At 40.4% G+C, this 23,793-nt stretch overlaps 1 protein-coding gene and 1 long non-coding RNA gene across 4 annotated transcripts in view; one reads left to right on the plus strand and one right to left on the minus strand.

Annotated features, from left to right (window-relative positions):
- Positions 1-23,793, plus strand: part of YPEL2 (yippee like 2) — a 188,773-nt gene that overhangs the window by 121,290 nt on the left and 43,690 nt on the right. The gene's annotated exons all lie outside the window — the stretch shown is intronic.
- On the minus strand, positions 14,382-16,869 carry LOC309617917. Its single transcript, XR_014238193.1, has 2 exons — positions 16,417-16,869; positions 14,382-16,056 (listed from the first exon to the last, which is right to left on the minus strand). It is a non-coding gene; the product is annotated as an uncharacterized lncRNA (long non-coding RNA).

The raw sequence follows: 23,793 nt of genomic DNA on the forward strand, positions 1-23,793 counted from the left end.
CACATCCCAATTGCCCCTTCCCCCCAACCTCCTTCGTGTTTTTGCAGGTTTACTAGAGTCAGCACTAAAACACTCTTTTCATGTTTTTAAAATTTTTTTCTGAAGAAAAGGCCTTTTTATTCAGAAATTACCATATACAGTACTGAACTCTGTTCATTTGGGTATATAAATATCAAGGAAATTGGCTTGGGTACATAAATATGGAGGAAATTGGCATTAAATTCTAGGTAGTTCCATGGCAAAACTGCTACAAAAATAAATAACAATATTATTTTATGCAGTGCTGTTTGGTAATCTTACGGTACATTTCTGGACTGACATTTGGAGTTTGGGCTTTGTTCTTAGGCTGGAAATGAGAAGAGCTAAATGAAATGATAAGTTAATGTCTTCTTTGCTTAGGCCAAATGATGAGAATTCGGGCCTAAGGGAAATTAATTTGAATTTTAAAGAAATGTCCAAGGTCAACCTGAGCTCCAGTTCAAAAATTTTGTTTGCTTACTGTGGTTTCATTAAAACCTCCCCACTAATTTTATAATGTTAATCCAGTGTGTATGTATGTATATGTATGTGTGTGTGTATGTATATATCAGTGTGTAAAATTTTTTCATTATAAACACGTCTATAATACTTAGATGAATCAATATGGTTAATCTGTTCTCTGCTTTCTGCAAGGTAAATTAAAAATCAAATTCATTCTAAAGAAATTAGTGCTATACTTAGAAGTAGGTTAGGAGTTAGAGATTTAACTTCAGAGACTTCTGGAGTTGATAGTCTTGTTGGTGTCTCCCAAATTTATATCTCCTGTCCAGATTTCCCCTTGGTTGAGCCCCAGATTTATATATTCAACAACCTGCTTGATATTTCAGTTTGGTTACAAGCTACATAAACTAATTCTAACTGCCTGAGGAAAAGGGAATTTTATGGAAAACTATGAGGTTATAATAGGAGAGGTCAAGAAGACTGAAGAAGACAGAAAAGAGGCTGACAATTCCAGGATGTCTTGGTAGAAGGAACTGCTCAACTATCTCCCCCTATGGTTTCCTGGGTCACTCCAGACAAGATTCAAAGTCCTGGAGAGAGTTTGGCTGGCCCCAACTTGGGTCATCTGACAACTCCTTGGTTGATCTAGTGTGATCAGATTTGCAAAGATGTAAAGTTTACCAATACCCGTTGTTGGTGTAGATGTGTGAAAACAGGCATTCTCACGCATGACTGCTGCAAGTAAATTGTCTCAGCTTTTTCTGGGAGTCGATTTGATAGTACACTAAGATATATACTTATATATATTTTTAAGGACATACTCTTCAATCAAGACATTGCACATTTAAGAATTTTTCTAAGAGAAAAAATTTAGTTAATTGAGCAAAGATATAGATAGTTGGTTATTTTATTATTTCTTGGAATAGCAAAGTTGGAGATGGCCTAATTGTCCAACAATAGGAAACTGGTTAAATAAATGACTATATAGCCATACTAGAGTGCTTTACACCCATTAGAAATTATGATGTAGTCTCATATTTGTTTACATGGATATATATCCATTATGTACTGTTAAATGGAAAAAAAAGCAAGTTATAAATAGTGTATACAGTATGATCCCAGTTTTCTAAAAATAAATACATATATGTACATTAAAATGTTTTTAAATTGGGGTATAGTTGATGTACGATATTATGTACGTTTCAGGTGTACAACATATATATATTTTAAAAGTTTAAAAAAACATAGAGGGACTTCCCTGGTGGCGCAGTGGTTAAGAATCCGCCTGCCAGTGCAGGGGGACACGGGTTCGATCCCTGGCCTGGGAAGATCCCACATGCCAAGGAGCAACTAAGCCCATATGCCACAACTACTGAGCCTGCGCTCTAGAGCCCGTGAGCCACAACTACTGAAGCCTGCGCACCTAGAGCCCGTGCTCCGCAACAACAGAAGCCACCTCAATGAGAAGCACGCACACTGCAACGAAGAGTAGCCCCCATGGGCAGCAGCCTTCGAAGACCCAACGCAGCCAAAATAAATAAATAAATAAATAATGAATTAAAAATGAAAAAAATAGAACATTTGCAAGCAAGTGTGTTTTCACTTCTATAATCAGAAAAGACAATAAATTTATTTTAAAAAGGAGTGTTAATAAGTAAAAGTAGAGTCAATATTACTTAAGTGTGCTTGGAATTCTTTTTTTTTTTTTAATTTAATTTTAATTTTATTTTTTTATTTTTGGCTGCGTTGGGTCTTCGTTGCTGTGTGCGGGCTTTCTCTGTTTGCGGCGAGTGGGGGCTAGTCTTCGTTGTGCTGCGCGGGTTTCTCATTGCATGGCTTCTCTTATTGCGGAGCACGGGCTCTAGGCATGCGGGCTTCAGTAGTTGTGGCACACGGGCTCGGTAGTTGTGGCTCGCGGGCTCTAGAGCGCAGGCTCAGTAGTTGTGGCACATGGGCTTAGTTGCTCCGTGGCATGTGGGATCTTCCCGGACCAGGGCTTGAACCCTTGTCACCTGCATTGGCAGGCGGATTCTTAACCACTGCGCCACCAGGGAAGCCCGCTTGGAATTCTTTTGATGCAGGTGAGTTGGAAAAACACTCCTGTGTTTCTCCTTGATTCTCACAATGTTACCACACGATACTTCTGACAAAAAATGTGTGGGTTTTCCACACATCAAGCAACTACCAACACCAGCTGAGTGTCCTACAATTCAATTCAGTTCTGACACCATCTACCTGGATTTACCTTAACCTGTTGAATCCACAGGTTAAGGGCTCAATCGCACAAGACTCTCCCCACTCCAGATTGTAATTGCAAGTAAGTCCCAGATAATCACCTGTACTTCTGACCCACGGGCAATAAATCAGGGTTCCCATGCACCCCTCCTTGGGTTCAAAAATTTGCAAAAATCGTCACAGAACTCAGGGAAACACTTTCTTATGGTCACTGGTTTATTATAATGGATATAATAAAAGATATGAGTGAACACCAGATGTAGAGATACATAGGATGTGGTCTGGAACTGTCCGAAGTGCAGGAGTTTCTGTCCCTGGGGAACTGGGTGTACCATCCTCCTGTCACATAGATGCATTCACCAACCCAGAAACTCTGTGAACCCTGTATTATTGGGATGTTTATGAAGGCTTCATTACATAGGCATGATTGATCGTTAATTCCATTTCCAGGCTCACTCCCTTCTCTGGAGAAAGGTGGGAGGAGGGAGATGAAATTTCCAAGCTTCTATTCATGGCATGATCTTTCTGGAGACCAGCCCCCATCCAGGAGCCCACCAAGAGTCACCTCGTTAGAACAAAAGACATTCCTATCACCCAGGAAATTTCAAAGGATTTAGAAGATGGGTGTCAGATTCTCCTATCACTTAGGAAATTATAAAGATCTTAGGAACTCTATGCCAAGAACCAGGAGCAGTATTATTTCACAGTAGATTATCTCTATAAAATGGTATCTCACTTTTAACTTTGTGACACAGCCTCCAAGATTTTAACTGTCATGATGCTGCCTTATTAAAAATAGTAGCATCAGTGATAATAATAATTAACAGTTATGGAGTGCCAGGCACTATGTTAAAAGCTTTCTACACATAATTTCATTCAAAGCTCACCACAACCTTATGAGGTTGATATTGTTATTGGCCACATTTCATAAATAAGGACACTAAGGACTTATATCAAGTCAGTGGAAAGTCCCAGACTCCTACCCAAGTATTGGGTTGGCCAAAAAGTTCCTTTGGTTTTTAAGTAAAAATAAAAGACACATTTTTTATTTTCACCAAGATCTTTATTGAACAACGTATTCACCATTTTGTTCCACTACCTTCTGCCATTTTTCGGGCAACTTCATAATTCCATCTTCCCAGGACTTTTATCTTTTTGAGCAAAGAACTGTTCCAGGTGCCTTTCACAGTCTTCCAGGGAATTGAAATTTTTTCCATTAAGAGAATTTTGTAAAGACCTAAATAAATGGAAATCTGAAGGTGCAAAATCTGGTGAATACGGTGGATGAATCAGAACTTCCCAGCCAAGCTGTAACAGTTTTTGCCTGGTCATCAAAGAAACATGCGGACTTGCATTATCCTGATGGAAGATTATGCGTTTTCTGTTGATTAATTCTGGACGCTTTTCATCGAGTGCATTGGGAGCAGTACTTGTTGGAATTAATCGTTCCAGAAGGAGCTCATAATAGAGGACTCCCTTCCAATCACACCATATACACAACGTCATCTTCTTTGGATGAAGACCAGCCTTTGGTGTGGTTGGTGGTGGTTCATTTCGCTTGCCGCACGATCTCTTCCGTTCCACATTATTGTACAGTATCCATTTTTCATCGGCCATCACAATTTGTTTTAAAAATGGAATGTTTTCATTATGTTTCAGTAGAGAATTCCATGGTCAAGAAGGTTTTTTTCACTTAACTTATGTGGAACCCAAACATCAAAGCAATGAACATAACCAAGCTGGTGCAAATTATTTTCAAAGCTTGATTTGGATATTTTGAGTATGTCGGCTATCTCCCGCCTGGTATAATGTTGATTGTTCTCAGTTAATGTCTCGACTTGATCACTATCAACTTGAACTGGTCTATCCAACAGTGGAGCATCGTCCAGCGAGAAATCTCCAGCACAAAACATCACAAAACTCTTTTTACATGTTCGATCAGTCACAGCACCTTCTCCATACACTGCACAAATCTTTTTTTTTGCATTTCGGTTGTGTTTTTACCTTTCTTGAAATAATAAAGCATAATATGCTGAAAATGTTGCTTTTTTTTTCCATCTTCAATATTAAAATGGCTACACAAAAATTCACTCATTTTGATAAGTTTTTTTAAAATGCACCCGGATATGACAGCTGTCACAATACAACCTAACAAAATTGTTTCGAATGAGGTTAAAGACAACTAAGTGCTACTAGAGCCATCTTATGGGAAAAAAACGAACCAACGTTTTGACCAACCCAATATATTTAAGTCAAGCCCGTGCTTTTAACCTCTAAGCTATCTTTCCTCTATAATTAGGAAATTAAGGCTGAGCAGGATCATTTATTTATACCATTGCGTTGTTCCAGAAAGGATTTCAGGCATCTGGTTAAGTCACTTGTCCAAGATTACCCAGACAATAAGTGGCAGGGCCAGGAATCCAATCTCTTTGTCTCACGAACTGTATAAACTAAGTGAGATAACACAGATGTAGACCCACATCATATATTTCCTCATAACCATGAGAAGGGGAAACAGGGACATTTTCTTTGGCTTTCATTTTCATTCTGGTTGGATATGTTCTCAGTGTTAGAGTTCCTTGCTGTATCTTTTGAGAAGGGATGAATAGAACAAGAGGGGTTCAAAATAAAAGGACTGGGCAGTAGGTACATAGGCTGCCCGTGGTGGGCAGATGAAAAGGCCTGAGACCTCGTGAGAAATGTGCTTGGTACATGGCAGGCAACCTGCAAACACAGCTTAGTAAATAAGCAGAGTTCAGGAGGAAGGGTAAGAAAGAGCAAAGAGAGGGTGAAATGGGCAGAAAGAGGAGGCCAAGTATTAGAGGAAGTGGAGGGAAGGCAAAGGGAATGGGGAAGGGAACACATATCTGTTCAAGAGTGAGAATAAAAATAATAATTCAATTTGGTTGTGCAAGTTTTCAGAGAAGAAAATTATGAAAGGTAAACATCACCAAAACAGCCAGTTTTAAAAAAACCGCATATCCTAAAGTATGTCTCAAATCAGGGACAGTCCCTTCAAGTCTGAGCAACTAACAGTTTCATCAATCCTTCTCAGTCCTTTCTTCTTCTTGAATGTAGCATTGTCCCTCTTCAGACAAATAATCCATTTCTTTGGGCCCCAAAGACCCAATCCAAACAGGATTGTGTAAAAAAACAGTCTTTTCTTGGGAATTCCCTGGCAGTCCAGTGGTTAGGATTCAGCGCTTTCACTGCCGTGGCCTGGGTTCAATCCCTGGTTGGGGATCTAAGATCCCGCAAGGCTCGGCCAAAAAAAAGTGGCCTTTTCTTGGCAATACCTTGAAAAAATAAATAGGATGAAACATACACTCATATTTTGGTATGTGCCTAAAAAGTGGAACATTCATTTGCTTTCAGTTTGAATTATTATAAAAACATTGCAGAACTTGTTCTTTTTTTTTAATGAAGGAGCCTGTCTCAATTTAGTATCCTTAACCAAATATGCTTTAGTCTCAGGGCAAGAACTGGCTATAAAGAAAATATAGCTCTTTTAAGAGCAGCTCTTTAGCCCTGGCTGTTCACTGAAAGCTAACTATGAAGGCAAGATGCATTTGAAACGCTTCTCATTAAGAGCCATGATGTTTTACTTAAGTTGGACTTGACCACTCTGGATAATGTGAAACAGAAGTCACTTATTGAGAGGCAGGGACAGGAAGAGGAAATGGCTGACTGGGAACTAGAGTTCTCCAAAGGTGATAGGTACATTTATTAATCTCCTGGGACCTACATTCAGTTAGCAACTTGAGCTGGCTAGCATGTGTGTGGAGTAATGTTTAAATCGTTAAAGTGCACGTATATACAAACTTAACATCACAGGAATTTATCTCCTCCCCCACCCCTCCTCTTTAGACATTTCCTCTTTTACCTAAACTATGCAAACAACATTCAAAAAAAGCAACCCAATTCAGACTTGGTGGATAGAATCTCGTGGAGTATTGATCATGAGAATTTCTCTTTTGCCACCAGACGCGGACAAAAAGTTCTCTGTTGTAAGTCAATTAATCCAGGGCAAAGAAATTTCCGAATCTCCTTGAGTTTAGTTTGGAATTCTTCCTTCTTTCTCCAAAAGTGGCATAATGTATATATTTATTTTTAACTATATGTATTATATATATTTTAATGTAAGCAATTTAATCTTGTTTTAAGGATTAAAAAAATAAGGTAATTGAAGGAGTTGCAAATTCAACAAAGTAAACAGCACAAAGTAAACAGTATTTCTGGAAATACTGTACATAGAAACGCACATGGTAGAAAATGTACCATGATAGCCAGTGGCTAAAAGCCTGACCTAAATTAAATTTAATCCCTCATTGATTACTTTGTAAAATTTCAGGTCTAATATAAACAATAGCCATGACACACAAATGTGACAAAGGCACAAATGCATTAGACTTCAACACCCAATAAAATGATATGAGACATAGAAGATCTGTGCTCTGATACTATTTTTAAAAATTGTGATGTTCTCAGCTCTAAGAACCCCTGAGAGAAAAATGACTCATTTTATAAATGCATTTTTGTAAGCGAAGTGGATTTAGAATTTAATGGTGACATTTAGTCATTATAAAGCAGACAATTTCATGAAGAGTAATTTGATATTTATAACAGCATCATTATCAATTAAATTTATAAAGAGTAAAAGTGAATCAAAAGTCCTCGATGAGCAAAGATAGAGAAGTGGGAGCTGTAATGGGGTTGTCAGCTGTTAAGAGAGAAGAAAAACAAAGGAAGGTTGTAATTTTTGTAGTTGTTCATTTTTAATTCCACTGATCTTTAGGTGTGCATCATGATAGAATCAAAGGCCTTTAGTATGAGGTAAATGTAGGTAAATTCAGATTTCTTGATGGCCAAATCTTCTTGTGGATTTCATTGTCTCCCTTATTTTTCTCTTTGTCTTAGTCATCTAATAGACTAGTTTCTCTTCTGCAAGGTTTCCTAAAGATTTTGTTTTGTAGCAATTTCTGGTTGGTGACCAGTACATGAAAGACACTTGTTTACTACATTCTAAAAAAGCCACAAAGGAGTGTTTCCATTGTTCTTTGGTTACACATTCCTGTCTATTCAAATTGTGAACCAACTTGCTTTTCTGTTGCTTGTAGTTTATGGCCCCATGTGCTCTGTACTACCTTCTGAGGACAATGGAGGTATTGTAAACGTCAGAAACATATGTAAGCAGTCAAACTCCATTGTATAATATATTGTGCCAAGAATGTATTTTTCACACATGGGGTGTTAGTGAAGAAATAAAACCTTGAAAATAAAGTGTTTTCTATTAGGTAGAAAATGGTAGTGCCCCAGGGCAAAAATTAATTGATGCTCAGGCATAACCTATTGATTGAAAGCTTGCTAATTTTACAAGTGTAAATCTGTGAGCTAAATCACATTTTGAGCCTAAGGATTCATGACTAGGATAAGTTTAATGCTGAATTAGCTCTTATAAAATGTGCTTTCTTAGAATAATAGCATTAGCTCCAAAATATATGTTCTTTGGTTGCCTTATTGCACCAAAAACAAAATTAGTGAAATTTGACAATAGCATAAAACATTTACCTTAATTAATAATAACACATATTTGAGCATAAAATATGTTCAGTAATTGTTTCCTGAGATTCCAGCATCTGGAAATGCATTCACAATATCACCTGACCAGCAAACAAATATTTCACTTTTAGGCCTGAAAAGATGAAGTTTTAACACTTAATTATTAAGGCTATGTTTTACAGAAACTATAGTATATTGTTTTAAGTTCTTTTTTTTTCTTTGTGAATGTCTGCTTTGAATTTGCATTTATTCTTTGGGGTTTGTTGTTTGGTAAAACACAGTGGCAAATACATTTATCTAAAAATTAAAAAAATTTTTTTTTCTTATGACTCTTCTAACTGCCCAACTGAAATTTTAGAAGATCAAAAGGAAAGTAAGCAATAGATGCTGATTTTTTTAAAGGATAAAAGAACAGAATGTCTGGCTCATTTACTTCTAATTAAGGTCTGCATGAAACCATTAAAGCGGAAATGTGTTTATGTAACCCACTTAAAAGCTAACCAATCCAGAGAAAACAGCCCTCACTGGGTGTGTCAATACACAGTTTTGTAATATAAGAAAAGAAAAAGTGACCCCAAAAATAAGATCCAATGTTAGTCCCTTTCTTAAAATAATTTCCCTCTGTTAAATACATGAGTATCCAAATGAACATCCACAGATGGTGGTTTGCCTCTACGTATTAGGAGAAAACAATAATGAACACACTGTGCAGAGAAATTGATTTCTTTATTCACCCACAGTTATTCAGCATTCAGTTGTGTGCCAAGCACTGTGTTCTGTCTATCCAAGTGTCAAATGCCTAATAGAATGAGGTGAATTATCGTGTCTCTCTGCAGTGAAATTATAAGTGTATCTGTAGATAGCCTTTCATTTTCACCCATTGTTTCCTTGAAATTCATATTCTTTTAGACATTTTTCTCTCATATTGAAGGCTAAGTATAATTTTTAGGAAAAGGTTAATTTTATTTATTTATTTTTTGGCTGTGCTGAGCTGCTTGTGGGATCTTGGTTCCCCGACCAGGGATCTAACCTGGGCTCCCAGCAGTGAGACCGCTGAGTCCTAACCACTGGAATTCCTGAAAAAGGTTAATTTCAGATCTTCCACCGTATAGGCTTAATCTGAAAATGTTCTCTTTCACATTGTTCCAAGTAAATTATTCTATTTTTTCAGGGCTGAGTTCTGAGGCTGTTGGGCCTGCTTAAACCACTGTGTGTTGAAAAGTTTAGTAAGATATCCGTGAATGTAAGATCCTGTAGGTCAGTGTATTACTTTGATCAGAGATTTTTTGCCCAACCAAGAGGACTAAATTTGACATTTTTCAAAACCATGAATCATTTGGTAGCAATATATACTATTCTTTCTGGGATATTTGCCTATGTCCTTGTCAATGGTAAATTCTCTTTTTGGTCTAAAAATTTAGACTTCTTGGCAGTTTAATTTTCATAGCTATCCCCCCCTCTACCACCTGCAATAGTCTGTTTGTTAGTATTCAGATTGGACTTTCTAGATTTTTTTTTTTTTTAACTTTAGAGCTGGACCCTTATTTTGGCTCCTTGATTTGAATTCTCTAATTCTGGTGAGATAGGATTCTCCAGTATTACACTAAGATGTCTCCAGGGTAACAGAGCAGAGAAGTGGTAGGATATGCTAAATAAGGCTCTGAGCTATTTCAAATATTATGTGGAAAGCAACCAGGAATAATCAAAGGCACTATAGAATATCAAAGAAAGGCACTCTGAATGAACCTATATTGAAGAAACAAAATGCATGTAAAACAGAGCCAAGCATGCTGTCTTTTGTATAACAAAAACGGGGAATTAAAAAATATATATTCATATTTGATTATATTTGCATAAAGAAACACTGGAAGAATAAACAAAAAAACAATAAAAATTATTACCCATGAAGTAAAAGAGCTGAAGGGGGAAAAGGGAAGGTGTAGAACATTTTTGTGGGCTTCCCTGGTGGCGCAGTGGTTAAGAATCCACCTGATAATGCAGGGAACACAGGTTCGAGCCCTGGTCCGGGAAGATCCCACATGCCACGGAGCAACTAAGCCGGTGTGCCGCAACTACTGAGCCTGTGCTCTAGAGCCCACGAGCCACAACTACTGAGCCCTGGCGCCACAACTACTGAAGCCCACGTGCCTAGAGCCTGTGTTCTGCAACAAGAGAAGCCACCACAATGAGAAGCCCGCACACCACAATGAAGAGTAGCCCCCGCTCGCTGCAACTAGGGAAAGCCCGTGTGCAGCAACAAAGACCCAATGCAGCCCAAAAAATAAAAAAATAATAACCAAAACTTCAAAAAAAAGAGAACATTTTTGTATTTAGTTTGACTTTTGAATCATGAAATATGAAATTAAAAATTACCTGGAAGATCAGGATCCCCAATCAGTAGATTGGGATCTATAAAGTTATCTTTAGGCTGTCCCGGGCAGATCCTCATGCCAATTGCGTCCACCAGCCCCATGAATCCTCAACTTACTCTCCTCTCTTGCTCAAGTACTAAATTTTCTGCACCTGTATTTGCAGGTGTCAGAAAACTCAACTCAAATTGATCTCAGCAAAAAAAGGAATTTATTGACTGCGGTAAGCCAAAAAGTCCAGGCATAGATCTTCAGGCACAACTTGATTCAGGCATTAAACTAGAGAACACTAGGATCCACTGTTCTATTATACTTCCTCAGAATTACGTCTATTCTGTAGTTGCCAAGGAATGGTCCCTGGCCACTACAGGCTATCAAAATCACGACAACTAATTATACTTTTCCTCTATTGCTCCAATAAAAGTCCCAGAATTAAGTCTTATGGGTTTTGATTGGCCTCTGTTGAATCATGTGCCCATCTCCCAACCAATCACTGTAACCAAAATGATAGCACGCCATCATTGGCTTAGTCTAGGTCACATGTTCCACTGTGGGAGCAGGAGCAAGTGAGCTTCATCTGAAGTGCATTAGGTACAGAGAAGGAGAGGAGTAATCCCCCATAGTGAAACCAGGGTATACTGTCAGGAAGGATGTTAAATGCTGGGCAGTCAAAACGTTCACCGTGGACTTCCCTGGTGGCGCAGTGGTTAAGAATCTGCCTGCCAATGCAGGGGACACGGGTTCGAGCCCTGGTCCCAGAAGATCCCACATGACGCGGAGCAACTAAGCCCCTGCACCACAACTACTGAGCCTGCGCTCTAGAGCCCGCGAGCCACAACTACTGAAGACCGCGTACCTAGAGCCCGTGCTCCGCAACAAGAGAAGCCACCGCAATGAGAAGCCCGCGCACTGCAACGAAGAGTAGCCCCCACTCGCCACAACTAGAGAAAGCCCGCGCAGCAATGCAGCCAAAAAAAAAAAAAAGTTCCCCACAGCACGCCCTCAGAAAGACTCCTCATCCCTTAGGGACTCTCAGTGCTCACTCCCACCAGACAGCTCCCGCTTTGGAGAGATGACCAAAAGTAGCTTTTTAAAAGAGATTTGAGACTCCGGCATTAAAATGAGTTTCTCAGCCTGAATTAGGCTATGCAGATAACATTTCACTTTTCAAAGCAGGTCAGAAAAATTGCTGTGTTAATCAAGAAAGAGCAAAAGTTAAATAAAAATTGTTTATATCCCAAAGTCTGAAATTTATGAAACAGTTCATGATGAACAGTTTAATAGAGCTGTCTTTCTTGAGTTAGACAATAAACTCTCTTTGTGTGATTCTTTTGTTATGAAACCTGGGTAATTATTTGGGCCTTTAAACCCTCTTTTAATGTGTATTATTTCTGAATGATGACCATAGCCAGTTTTTAAATAAATAGATAAATAAATACTCCACAAGGGAAAGACTGAAAGGAGACATTCTTTCCAGGGGAGGCTCTGCCCTGTTATTCCATGGCGGGTCTCAATTAGCTTTGTGCCGCCACGCATTAGTGAATACGGCAAAGGCGTAAAGAAGATGCCCATAGGTCCGGGGAAGATTTCCATTTTCTCTTCATTTTTGGCACTGCAGGAACACTTCAGTCCAGGACACATAATCAGTTCGAGTGCATGAATAAAACTCTACTATATATAGTATGAGTGAATTCCAGGATGCAAACTATATATAGTTGAGCTAAAAAACAAGTTCGGTGTCATGTTACTCAGCTTGGCAATGTTTAAAACATTAAACAGTTCTTTCCAGTCATCCCTTGTTGGACGCTGGTCCTTACTGGTGCCTTCTTTGTGCGCCCTTACTTTCAGCTGGTCTGTTTTCATAAGTCTCTTTTTGGACTTGTGTCAAGTGGGAGCTGCTTCTGTCTGACTTCCTCATACTGAGATGGCTCTAGCTTTTCTAAGCAGGAAGAGCTCAGGGCAGCAATCTGGTTGGGGAATTGCCTGGAATCTTTTGGGGGGTTACTTGGAGGGTGTGCTGGAGACTACAGAGAAGGGAGGGCTAAAGAGCTCACCCTAGGCTATCTTTTGGTGCTGTCACTACCTGTATATACCTGTTTGTTGTCTTATAGACACTGCTTATTCTGGCATGCACTTGTCCAGCCAGTTAAGCTAAGCTCACCCAACAGAAAGTCTCTAATTATTCTCTGAATTGCCCATTTCCATCAGCAGGGCATTGAGAGATCCTATGAGCATTTATTTGGACATTGGAGATGTAAAAATGAACAAGATTGTCCTTGTCCCAAGTTGTTCATGGTCTAAAGTGGAGTGGGGGTAAAGGGACATACAAAAACAAAAATAAAATATATACAATGACTGTACTTTAATGGTGCTTTGAAAAGTAACAGTGTGGGCCCAGGTGAAGGTTCCATATACCTCAGATTACTCTCTCTATTTGTATCTCCTCTCTCTAGTCTAGAGCAACTCATATTTCATTTTTTTCATCACATTCAACTCATTTCACAAATATATATTGAGTATTGACTCTGCTCATTGCTGAGGCTGCAGCTATGTTGGACTTTTATTCTAGTTTGGGAATCAGATAATAAACAAATCAACAAATAAGATATTATATAGTGATAAATAAAACAGGCTAAGTGTAGCTAATGACTGCTGGTGGGGAGGGGGTGGACGTCAAAGGGAAAAGGTTGCAACCACAAGCACAGAGGTCAGGGAAGTCCTTTTTTTGGAGAAGGCACATGTGAGCTGAGACCTGATTGGTAAGAAATAAGCAGCCATGGGGAGAGCTGGAGGAAGAGCACTGCTGGCAGGTAAAACTGGAAGGTGGAAGAAAGTTTGGGGTGTTTCAGGAATGGAGAGAAGGCCACATGACTAGAACCTAGAGTTAAGCGGGAGAATGACAGGAATTGAGGTCAGAGAAATCAGCAGGGGCCCCATCCTGAGGGCTGGAGATCGCGTTTGAATTTTGGCTCAGTGCAATTTAGAGAGGGGGAGATACTTTTTCCAGTGATCAGATGCGCATGTTTCTCATCCAGGGTACTCTCTTCAGCATCTAAAGAAAACAGAATTAGTAATTAAAATATTGGCTGCTTGAAAAAAAATATATATATATTGGCTGCTTGGTGAGAACAGAATTAGAGCAAAGGTAAATGAAAGGTCTTGAGGGATATTTTACATGGGCTACCGAAGGGTCCACACCGTTGGGGATTTTCCCTTTTGAGTGTCTGGATATTTGTGAGCAACAGATATACTACCCTTCCTTGAACAAATTTTCAGTCCCCAGGTCTCCTTCTTTTTTAAGGTTGACTGTCCATTTGTCTTTATTCTTTTTTTAAAAAAATAAGCTGTAGTAACTACTTTTAATGTTTTGACTTTGTTTATTTATTTATTTATGGCTATGTTGGGTCTTCCTTGCTGCACGCAGGCTTTCTCTAGTTGTGGCAAGCGGGGGCTACTCTTCATTGCGGTGCGAGGGCTTTTCATTGCAGTGGCTTCTCTTATTGTGGAGCACGGGCTCTGGGCACACAAGCTTCAGTAGTTGCAGCACGTGGGCTCAGCAGTTGTGGCTCACGGGCTCTAGAGTGCAGGTTCAGTAGTTGTGGTGCATGGGCTTAGTTGCTCCGCGGCATGTGGGAACTTCCTGGACCAGGGCTCGAACCTGTGTCCCCTGCATTGTCAGGCAGATTCTTAACCACTGAGCCACCAGGGAAGTCCCGATTTGTCTTTATTCTTTTTAAAAAAATTTTTTATTTATTTATTTTTGGCTGCGTTGGGTCTTTGTTGCTGAGCACGGGCTTTCTCTAGTTGCAGCGAGCGGGGGCTACTCTTCATTCCAGTGCGCGGGTTGCTCATTGCGGTGGCTTCTCTTGTTGTGGAGCACGGGCTCTAGGACACGCAGGTTTCAACAGTTGTGGCTCATGGGCTTAGTTGCTCCTCGTCATGTGGGATCTTCCCAGACCAATGATTGAACCCGTGTCCCCTGCATTGGCAGGTGGATTCTTAACCACTGCGCCACCAGGGGAGTCCTGTCTTTATTCTTTATCTCACTGTCACCTTTCCTCACTGCCACAACTTTCGATGCATTGAGGATTCTCAGTTTAGAGATGAAATTTAATCACCTCAAGAATCTAATCCAAAGCCTATTCTACCATGGATCTTCATGGGAAGTATATAGTTATATAATATACCATCCATGTTTAGTGAATGGCTGTCAGAATCAACCCCAGAGAGTGAGACATCCTGACTTGGTCTTTTGGTTTGGAGGTGAGTCTTTCTTTCAGGCTTGTCACCCTATAATCACTGAATGATTATGGTTTTAACATAAAATAGAATCTTTAACCAAAGAATCTGTCCACCTAGCAACTTTAGAACCCATACAAAATAAGGAGATTCTTCTTTTGGGATCTCATTTGCTCATTCATTCAAGTCCCTGGAAACCCAGGCAGGGCAATGGGCACAGGAGTAAAAGAGATGCATGATGTATTCCTAGCCCCCGAGTCTGATAAAGCTTTCATGTATATCTCTGGTTCTTAAAATGAACAAATTGTCCACTAACAAACTGTGTACTTATAACTGCCCTGGATTTGCAGGGTGTGTTCTCCATGCAGCTTACAAATATCTGCATTTAATTATCTTCCGAAGACTAATAGCCACCACAGCTTCTGGTTTCTCCTCTCTCCTCTCTCTTCCTTCTTTCTACCTCCAGGGCCCTTGTTGCTGTTGCCATGACAACTGGAATGGAAAAGCCCCAGAATCTTATCTCTTACTATGGGTATGTGCCTCCCTATAAGGACATTATTGTACATCAGCCAAACTGGATTCTAGGGGCTGTTCTTTAAATATACCATTAAGTCATGTTGAAATTGGAACCCTAGAGGCAAGATTATGATGGTATTTAGTCAAGGACCTAAGAATTCTCAAGTCTTTCTTTCAACTGGTCATCTCTTTCTTTGAGATCTTCAAAGAAAATATGTGCACTAATGACAAATCAAAGTATAGGAATGCTTTTTTACGAACTGGGACTTCACATCTAAACCCCAGTTCTAGTAAGTACATCCAGGCCTGGTGGAGATCCCTTTAGGCCTAAGCCATGTTGGCTTGAGAAACCTGCTTGACCACTGAGAGACTGGAACAAAGATCCTCCACCTCAAATCTGTCTTCTGGGCCCCAGGCTCTGGTAGCCATCTGCCTGCCATCTGGCTCATCTTCATCTTATCAATCTCTCCATCCCTCTACTTCCTCCTCTCTATAAACAGCTCCAATACCCAGCCAGTGGCCCAAGCCAGAAAACTGGGAGTCATCCTTGATTCTTCCCTTTCCCTTGCCTCCCTCCATACCTAGCCCTTCCTGAATCCTATGGGCTCTACCTCTACAAAAACTCAAAGATGTCTGCTTCTCTGCATCTCCACTCCACCTCTTTTTTTTTTTTTTTTTTTAATATATCTGTTCATTTTGTTTATTTATTTTTGGCTGTGTTGGGTCTTTGTTGCTGCGCGCGGGCTCTCTCCAGTTGCGGCGAGCGGGGGCCACTCTTCGTTGCGGTGCGCGGGCTTCTCACTGCGGCGGCCTCTCTTGCTGCGGAGCACGGGCTCTAGGCGCGTGAGCTCAGTAGTTGTGGCTTGTGGGCTCTAGAGCGCAGGCTCCGCAGTCGTGGCGCGCGGGCTCAGCTGTTCCGCAGCATGTGGGATCTTCCCAGACCAGGGCTCAAACCCGTGTCCCCTGCATTGGCAGGCAGACTCCCAACCACTGCGCCACCAGGGAAGCCCCACTCCACCTCTTTAGAACAAAATGTAGTCATCTTCTGCCTGGGTTATTTTATTATAATAGCATTCTGGTTCTACTTGTTTCTCCCCGAAGCCCTTCTCCCTAAAGCAGCTAGAGTGCGCTTTGAAAAAGATAAATTCAGACCATATCACTTTGCTTTTTAAAACTTTTTGTGCCTCCCGTTATACTGGGAATAAAATCCATACTCTTCACCCTGGCCTACAGGGCCCTGCCCTGAGTTCCCTGAGCAACTGTCTGGCCTCATCGGGTACCACTCTCCACCTGGCCCCCACTCCACTCACACTTTCCTTCCTTCAGCTCCCCATGTGCCTTGCAAATATCTGTCTTTAATTTCCTCCAAAGTCGAACAGCTGCCATAGTCCTGGTTTTCCCACCAAACTCTTTTCTCAACTCTCAGCCTTTACATTCTCAGCTCCTTCTGCCTGAAACACATTTCCCCCTGCCTTTTTTTTTTAATGTATTTATTTATTTATTTATTTTATTTATTTATTTATTTTTTTATATTTATTTATTTTTATTTTTGACTGCGTTGGGTCTTCGTTGCTGCACGCGGGCTTTCTCTAGTTGCGGCGAGCGGGGGCTACTCTTCTTTGCAGTGTGGGGGCTTCTCATCTCCGTGGCTTCTCTTGTTGCGGAGCACGGGCTCTAGGCACGCGGGCTTCAGCAGTTGTGGCTCGCGGGCTCTAGAGCGCAGGCTCAGTAGTTGTGGCCCATGGGCTTAGTTGCTCTGCAGCATGTGGGATCTTCCCAGACCTGGGCTCGAACCCGTGTTCCCTGCTTTGGCAGGTGGGTTCTTAACCAGTGTGCCACCAGGGAAGCCTTCCCCCTGCCCTTTGCCAGCTCTTTGCACAATTCTATTTCCTCTTCAACCTTGAGGTCTAAGTTAAATGTCACTTTCTCAGCAAGGCCTTCTCTGACCACCCTATCCAAAATTACCCTCCCCACCAATGATCCTCTATCAATATACCCTGTTTATTTCCTACATAATATTTCCCAGAACATCTAACTCTTTTGTTTATTCATTTGTGTATTTACTAAGTTTGCCTTCCCAACTAGGAAAATAAATTCGTTGAAGGCAGGGACTAGGTCTGTTTTATTCACAATCAATGGCATATAGCAGGAACATAATATCTGTTAGATACGTGAAGCATCCTGCCTGAAATTCTGCACCCAGGAAGGACTAAGAAATGCTTTTTCCTCTTCTTCCTTCCCTCTCTCAGTCGGGGTATTGATGGATGGAATTCCACTCAGATGGTACAAGTGAAGAGATGTTAATGAAGAGATTTTTAACTGAGGCATGGGTGGGGTTAAGAGAACCAACACAGGATGCTGAGATACAAAAGACTAGCAAGAGCAGGGAGAGGTTATACCCCCAAGACAAGCGGAGGGGATGGAGGTGGGGAGGGAAGGGGAGTGAATGAATGATGTTCCCAGAGCCCGGTAAGAACTAGAGATGTGGAGGAGGGGCTGCCCAGCTAGAGATGTAGCCCCTGCCAGATTGGCAGCAGCTAAGCAAGACAGGAACAGATGAAGAAACACCCCATCCTCTCTCTCCTCTTTGCTTGTCTCTGATCCATGCCCCTCCTTGGCCAAAGCCAAGCAAGGGAACCCAGATAAATTGAATCCATTTGTAGCCCAGTCTTCCAGAGCACAGAGCAGGTGATAAATGGAGAATAATCAGCACAGATGTTGTCTTCTAGCAGCTGGAACTCAGGCTGGTCTTGCTCCTATTGACCTAGAGGTCAATCAGATTTGGAGTTTATGCTTGGAATTTAACTACCACTTATACTATTATGCCTAAGGAAAAAAATGTGGATTTCGAAACAACCAACTAAGTAATAAACTTGGGAACACAATTCACTAGGGCAACGGAGCCTGCCTTTAGAGTGAATGAGTGGGTGAGTTGTTTTTATTATTAATAAGCACAGCACAGCCTACTCAGAAAAAGAAAACTCCTATAATCTTATCTGACTACCTATAAATCAAATTATGGAGCATTTTGGTGCTATCCATAGTATCCTCACAAAATATATGGGACCAGTATTTGGCAAATTTGATTTCTAGTTTCTTTCAAACCAATTACAAAGAAAATGTAGCTACAACTTTTTTTCTGAGGCAAAAAGCTTTAAGTCTTTGAATTCTAGTTTCCATCCTGCTCTGAACAGTTGTTGTGTGAGAATGTCCATTTCTGACTCATTTTACTCTGCACCCAGAGTAATACAGAATTGCACCCAGCTGATTTTTTAAAAAATTTTATTGAAGTATAATTGATTTACAAAGTTGTGTTGATTTCTGCTGTACAGCAAAGTGACTCAGTTATACATATATATATTCTTTTTCATATTCTTTTCCATTATGGTTTATCACAGGATATTGAATATAGTTCCCTGTGCTATACAGTAAGACCTTGCCGCTTGTCCATCCTATATATACTAGTTTGCATTGCTACTCCCAAACTCCCAGTCCTTCCCTCCCTACCCAACCCTTGGCAACCACAAGTCTGTTCTCTATGTCTTTGAGTCTGTTTCTGTTTCAGAGATATGTTCATTTGTGTCATATTTTAGATTCTGCATATAAGTGATGTCATATGGTATTTGTCTTTGACTTACTTCACTTGGTATGGTAATCTCTAGGTCCATCCATGTTGCTGCAAATGGCATTATTTCATTCTTGTTTTACGGCTGAGTAATATTTGTACCCAGCTGATTTTAAGGATATTGGTCATGGAGTTTTCGTAAGGTTTTACAGACATATGCTGGGAGAAAAATAAGAAGTGAGAAGCAAGCCTTCCTGAAAGATGATAATGCTGCTTGGGGAAAAAAGTCATTTCATCTTTATAACTCTAGCAGTCGGAGCTGGAGCTGGGTTGTATGGCTGGGGAGAATCACAATATTAATACACAGCTTCTCTCTAGAAATCTTTATTTTAGAGTATGACTTGAACACTGCGACAGCTATATTGAATGTCTAAATAGGAGCAGAAAGGTCTTAGGACAGAGAAGCAGCTGCCCAATTTGTTGTATCTTTGTTAATTTAGTGCTAGATCTGTGAATGGAGCATCATAGAAGCAAACATAAACCTCATTTTCAATTCATTTTTCTCTTTGCTTAAAATGTTCTAAATATTGGAAGCAAAAACTACCAATATTTAATTGGAATGTCCCCCCTTTGTCTACTCTGCATTGTGTAACAAGAAAACATAACATATACTTACTGTGTTTATTGATTAGTTTATGCTTAGAAAGTAATAGAATGCTAGTTTAAGAGAGGCTGTGTTCTTTCTTCCCTCTGTGTAGAAAATGTAGAAAAGAGTCAAATTGCTCTAAGCTCTCAAATGCTTGAAACACAGAGGCTTGTAAGGAAAATCAAATCTGCCTCTGATTTCCTTGTGTTCTGAGATTCCACAGACAGAAAATTCTCTCCTAAAGGAACTACATACCACCTGGCACATATCCTGAGAGAAGCAAAGCAGGGTGGATGGTAGAATGAAATATAAGCTCAGCGGAAGAACACTTGGAAAGCCACTTCATAACAATAAAGATCTTAATTAAATCACCCAGGACCTTATTCCATAATGATATGCACCAGGTGTTTCTGCTTCCATTTAATCAGCTCAGCATTGTTTCTCTTTTAGAAATGACACGTACTGTTGGGGTGTATCCAGCTGAAACACACATCAACATAAAGTACAATGCTTTTAAAATGTGTTGTCTCTCTCTCTCTCTCCCCATGTATATATAAATATATATATATATAAATATATATGTATATATATATATATAGCCTCATTTCTTTCACTATCTGTGGACTGACCTTAATGGGTCACCTAGGATGAGGGATGAAGTAGAAATAAGGCAGTTCCATGTTTATAGACACAAAAACACAGTAACTGTAGTTTTATGGAAACTAAGCTTAAGAAATGCAAGGCATTCACTGGTTTCTCTCAGAAGTCTCTCAGATATAGGAGAAATATGTGTGAACTTTGGGCTTTCATTTATCCAAATATGAGGAATTTATTTGCTAGAGTCAACCGACTGATAGTGGATGGAAAAGATTAGTGCAGGTCCTATTTGGCAGGCGTCTCGGCAGAAACCCATATGCTCTATGACATTGATTATAATTATTTTTCCATCATTCCCAGGTTACGTTCTTAGCAGGAATGTGAGCCAACTCTTTCCCTAAGAAGGCTCCTGCTGTGAAACCATCTTTGGCAATGAATCTTTAACAAAAGATCAGGAACTTGACATTTATTTTTAAGCATGAGAAGAAAATTTGTACAATGTTGGAAGCAAATATGGGCTAGGAAGAGCTTCTAACCAGTTGCAGGAGTAGCAGTGGAACAGGAAGAAATGTTATATGACAGGCCAGTGACTTTACTTTTGTGAAATAGCAACTAATGACTAGGTATGGAATATGTAGACTACGTATATAATGTTAAGCTGTAATGTCTTTTTTTTTTTTAATAAATTTATTTATTTATTTTTGGCTGCATTGGGTCTTCGTTGCTGCGTGCGGGCTTTCTCCAGCTGTGGCGAGCAGGGGCTACTCTGCGTTGCGGTGCATGGGCTTCTCATTGTGGTGGCTTCTCTTGTTGCGGAGCACGGGCTCTAGGTCCACGGGCTTCAGTAGTTGTGGCTCGTGGGCTCAGTAGTTGTGGCTCGCGGGTTCTAGAGTGCAGGCTCAGTAGTTGTGGCGCACGGGCCTAGTTGCTCCGCAGCATGTGGGATCTTCCCGGACCAGGGCTTGAACCCGTGTCCCCTGCATTGGCAGACGGATTCTTAACCACTGCGCCACCAGGGAAGTCCCTTTTTTTTTTTTTTTTAAGAAAAACCTACCTAAATTCTTTTTTTTTCTTTTTTAATATTTATTTATTTAAGGACTTCCCTGGTGGTGCAGTGGTTAAGACTCCGAGCTCCCAGTGCAGCGGGCCTGGGTTCGATCCCTGGTCAGGGAACTAGATCCCACATGCATGCCACAACTAAGAGTTTGAATGTCACAACTAAGGAGACCACCTGCCACAACTAAGACCCGGATCAACCAAATAAATAAATAAATAAATATTTAAAATTATTTATTTATTTGGTTGCCCTGGGTCTTAGTTGCGGCACTCGGGATCTTCATTGCAGCATGCGGGATCTTTAGTTGTGGCGTGTAGGATCTAATTCCCTGACCAGGGATCGAACCCAGGCCCCTTCATTGAGAGCACAGAGCCTTAACCCCTGGACCACCAGGGAAGTCCCTTTAATGTCTTTTTAAAGTAGAAGATGTGGGGGCAATGTGTTTGTTACTTTGGATCAGGTGTGTCTTCATGATTTTATATTCAACTGATCATCAAGGAGATTGTTAGGACACTGGTTGTAAGAGAAATTTAGGGTGATATATTAAGAAACAGGAAGAGCAATCATTTTCATTCTAATTGACTAGATCAACAGAGATTAAAAAATTTTTTTTTCAGAAAGAGCATGTGCATTACAATTTGTGAAGTCATTCATCTGAGTTGGGGGGTGAGTTCTTGGTGAAAAGGTTAAATAAAGTACTTTGGATGCTTCCACGAGGTGAGAATTTTTCATCCTCACGCTGTCCACCTACAGTAAGGAAATTTCTTCAAAATTAATTTAAAAAGCAACAGAGGCAGAAAATGGCATGGCTGTCAGAAAATTACCAAATTAAACATAAAAGCGTGTCAGCTTCCCTCTTAAAGGATGGTTATTTCTATTTCATGGTTTACTGCACTGTAATGATTAGTTTCTCCATTAAAATCAAATGCAGAATATAATTAAGTAAATCCTTCAGGTTACATGTCTTTTAAATTTATTTATTTTTTGGGGCTGTGTTGGGTCTTCGTTTTCTATGCGAGGGCTTTCTCTAGTTGCGGCAAGCGGGGGCCACTCTTCATCGCGGTGCGCGGGCCTCTCACTGTCGCGGCCTCTCTTGTGGCGGAGCACAGGCTCCAGATGCACAGGCTCAGTAGCTGTGGCTCACGGGCCCAGTTGCTCCGCAGCATGTGGGATCTTCCCAGACCAGGGCTCGAACCCGTGTCCCCTGCATTGGCAGGCAGACTCTCAACCACTGCGCCACCAGGGAAGCCCCTACATGTCTTTTAAAATTCCAGTAGCTGAAGGGCTCACCAGAGGAAGTAATAAGTACTTTAATAAATGTCCTGTACCATAAATTTAGTTCAGATGTGACAAAGTCAGCATAAGCCTCATCACAGACAGTTTATAAGCACTGGACTGGTAAGTGTTTTTTGGTTTTTTTGTTTTTGATGAGTTAGAATTTTCTAACCTTTTGGATAAAGTTCCTAATGGTATTCTTCTTTCTACCTTTATGAAAACTTTAGCCCAGGTAGATGTGTACATGCTTATACACGAGAATGAGATCAAATGAAAAGTGTTGATTTTAAAAGGAAACCACATATTATTGAAAACTGAAATGTATCACAGTAACGGACCTGTGAATGCTACATCAAAACCCATTGTGGAGGATAAATTACCCACCCTTGTAATAGAGTTTTTAAATATGGAAAATGTATACTGTTCCTCATGTCTTAACGTGTACGCTTACATTTGGTTACATAATCACAATCAATTTCCATCTCACTTTTTTTTTTATTATTTATTTTATTTTTGGCTGTGTTGGGTCTTCATTGCTGCATGCGGGCTTTCCCTAGTTGTGGCGAGCGGGGGCTACTCTTCCTTGCGGTGAGCGGGCTTCTCATTGCGGTGGCTTTTCTTTGTTGCGGAGCATGGGCTTCAGGCACGCAGGCTTCAGTAGTTGTGGCTCACAGGCTCAGTAGTTGTGGCTCACGGGCTCTAGAGTGCAGGCTCAGTAGTTGTGGCGCACGGGCTTAGTTGCTCTGTGGCATGTGGGATCTTCCCAGACCAGGGCTCGAACCCGTGTCCCCTGCATTGGCAGGCGGATGCTTAACCACTGTGCCACCAGGGAAGCCCTCCATCTCACTTTTGATGGTCATTATCATATCAATACAAAATCACATTTCTAGAAACCATTACCATTACTTGTACTTGCATTGTTTCTTTTAAAAACCTTCTTGGTTTGGCATAGGTGGAGATGTTAATGGTAATGGGAAAAAAGATAATAACGGTTCTCTACTGCTAGGCAAATTAACATATCCACCAGGATGAAGGAAAGCTAAAGAATTCCCATTCATAGTCTGCCTTATCTCTTCATTAGTATAACAGCTAACATTTACCAGATGTGCAAGGGTGTCTGCTAAACATTTTACATGAATTCTCTCATTTAATTCTCATAAAAATCTTAAATATTTTATATATTTAAGCCCCCCCACAATCCACTGAGAGAGGTAATAATAGCCTCATTTTATACTGAGAAAACTGAAGCTTAGAG

The sequence above is a fragment of the Balaenoptera borealis genome, assembly GCF_965194805.1.
Source record: "Balaenoptera borealis genome assembly, chromosome: 20".
In the NCBI taxonomy this organism is placed as follows: domain Eukaryota; kingdom Metazoa; phylum Chordata; class Mammalia; order Artiodactyla; family Balaenopteridae; genus Balaenoptera; species Balaenoptera borealis.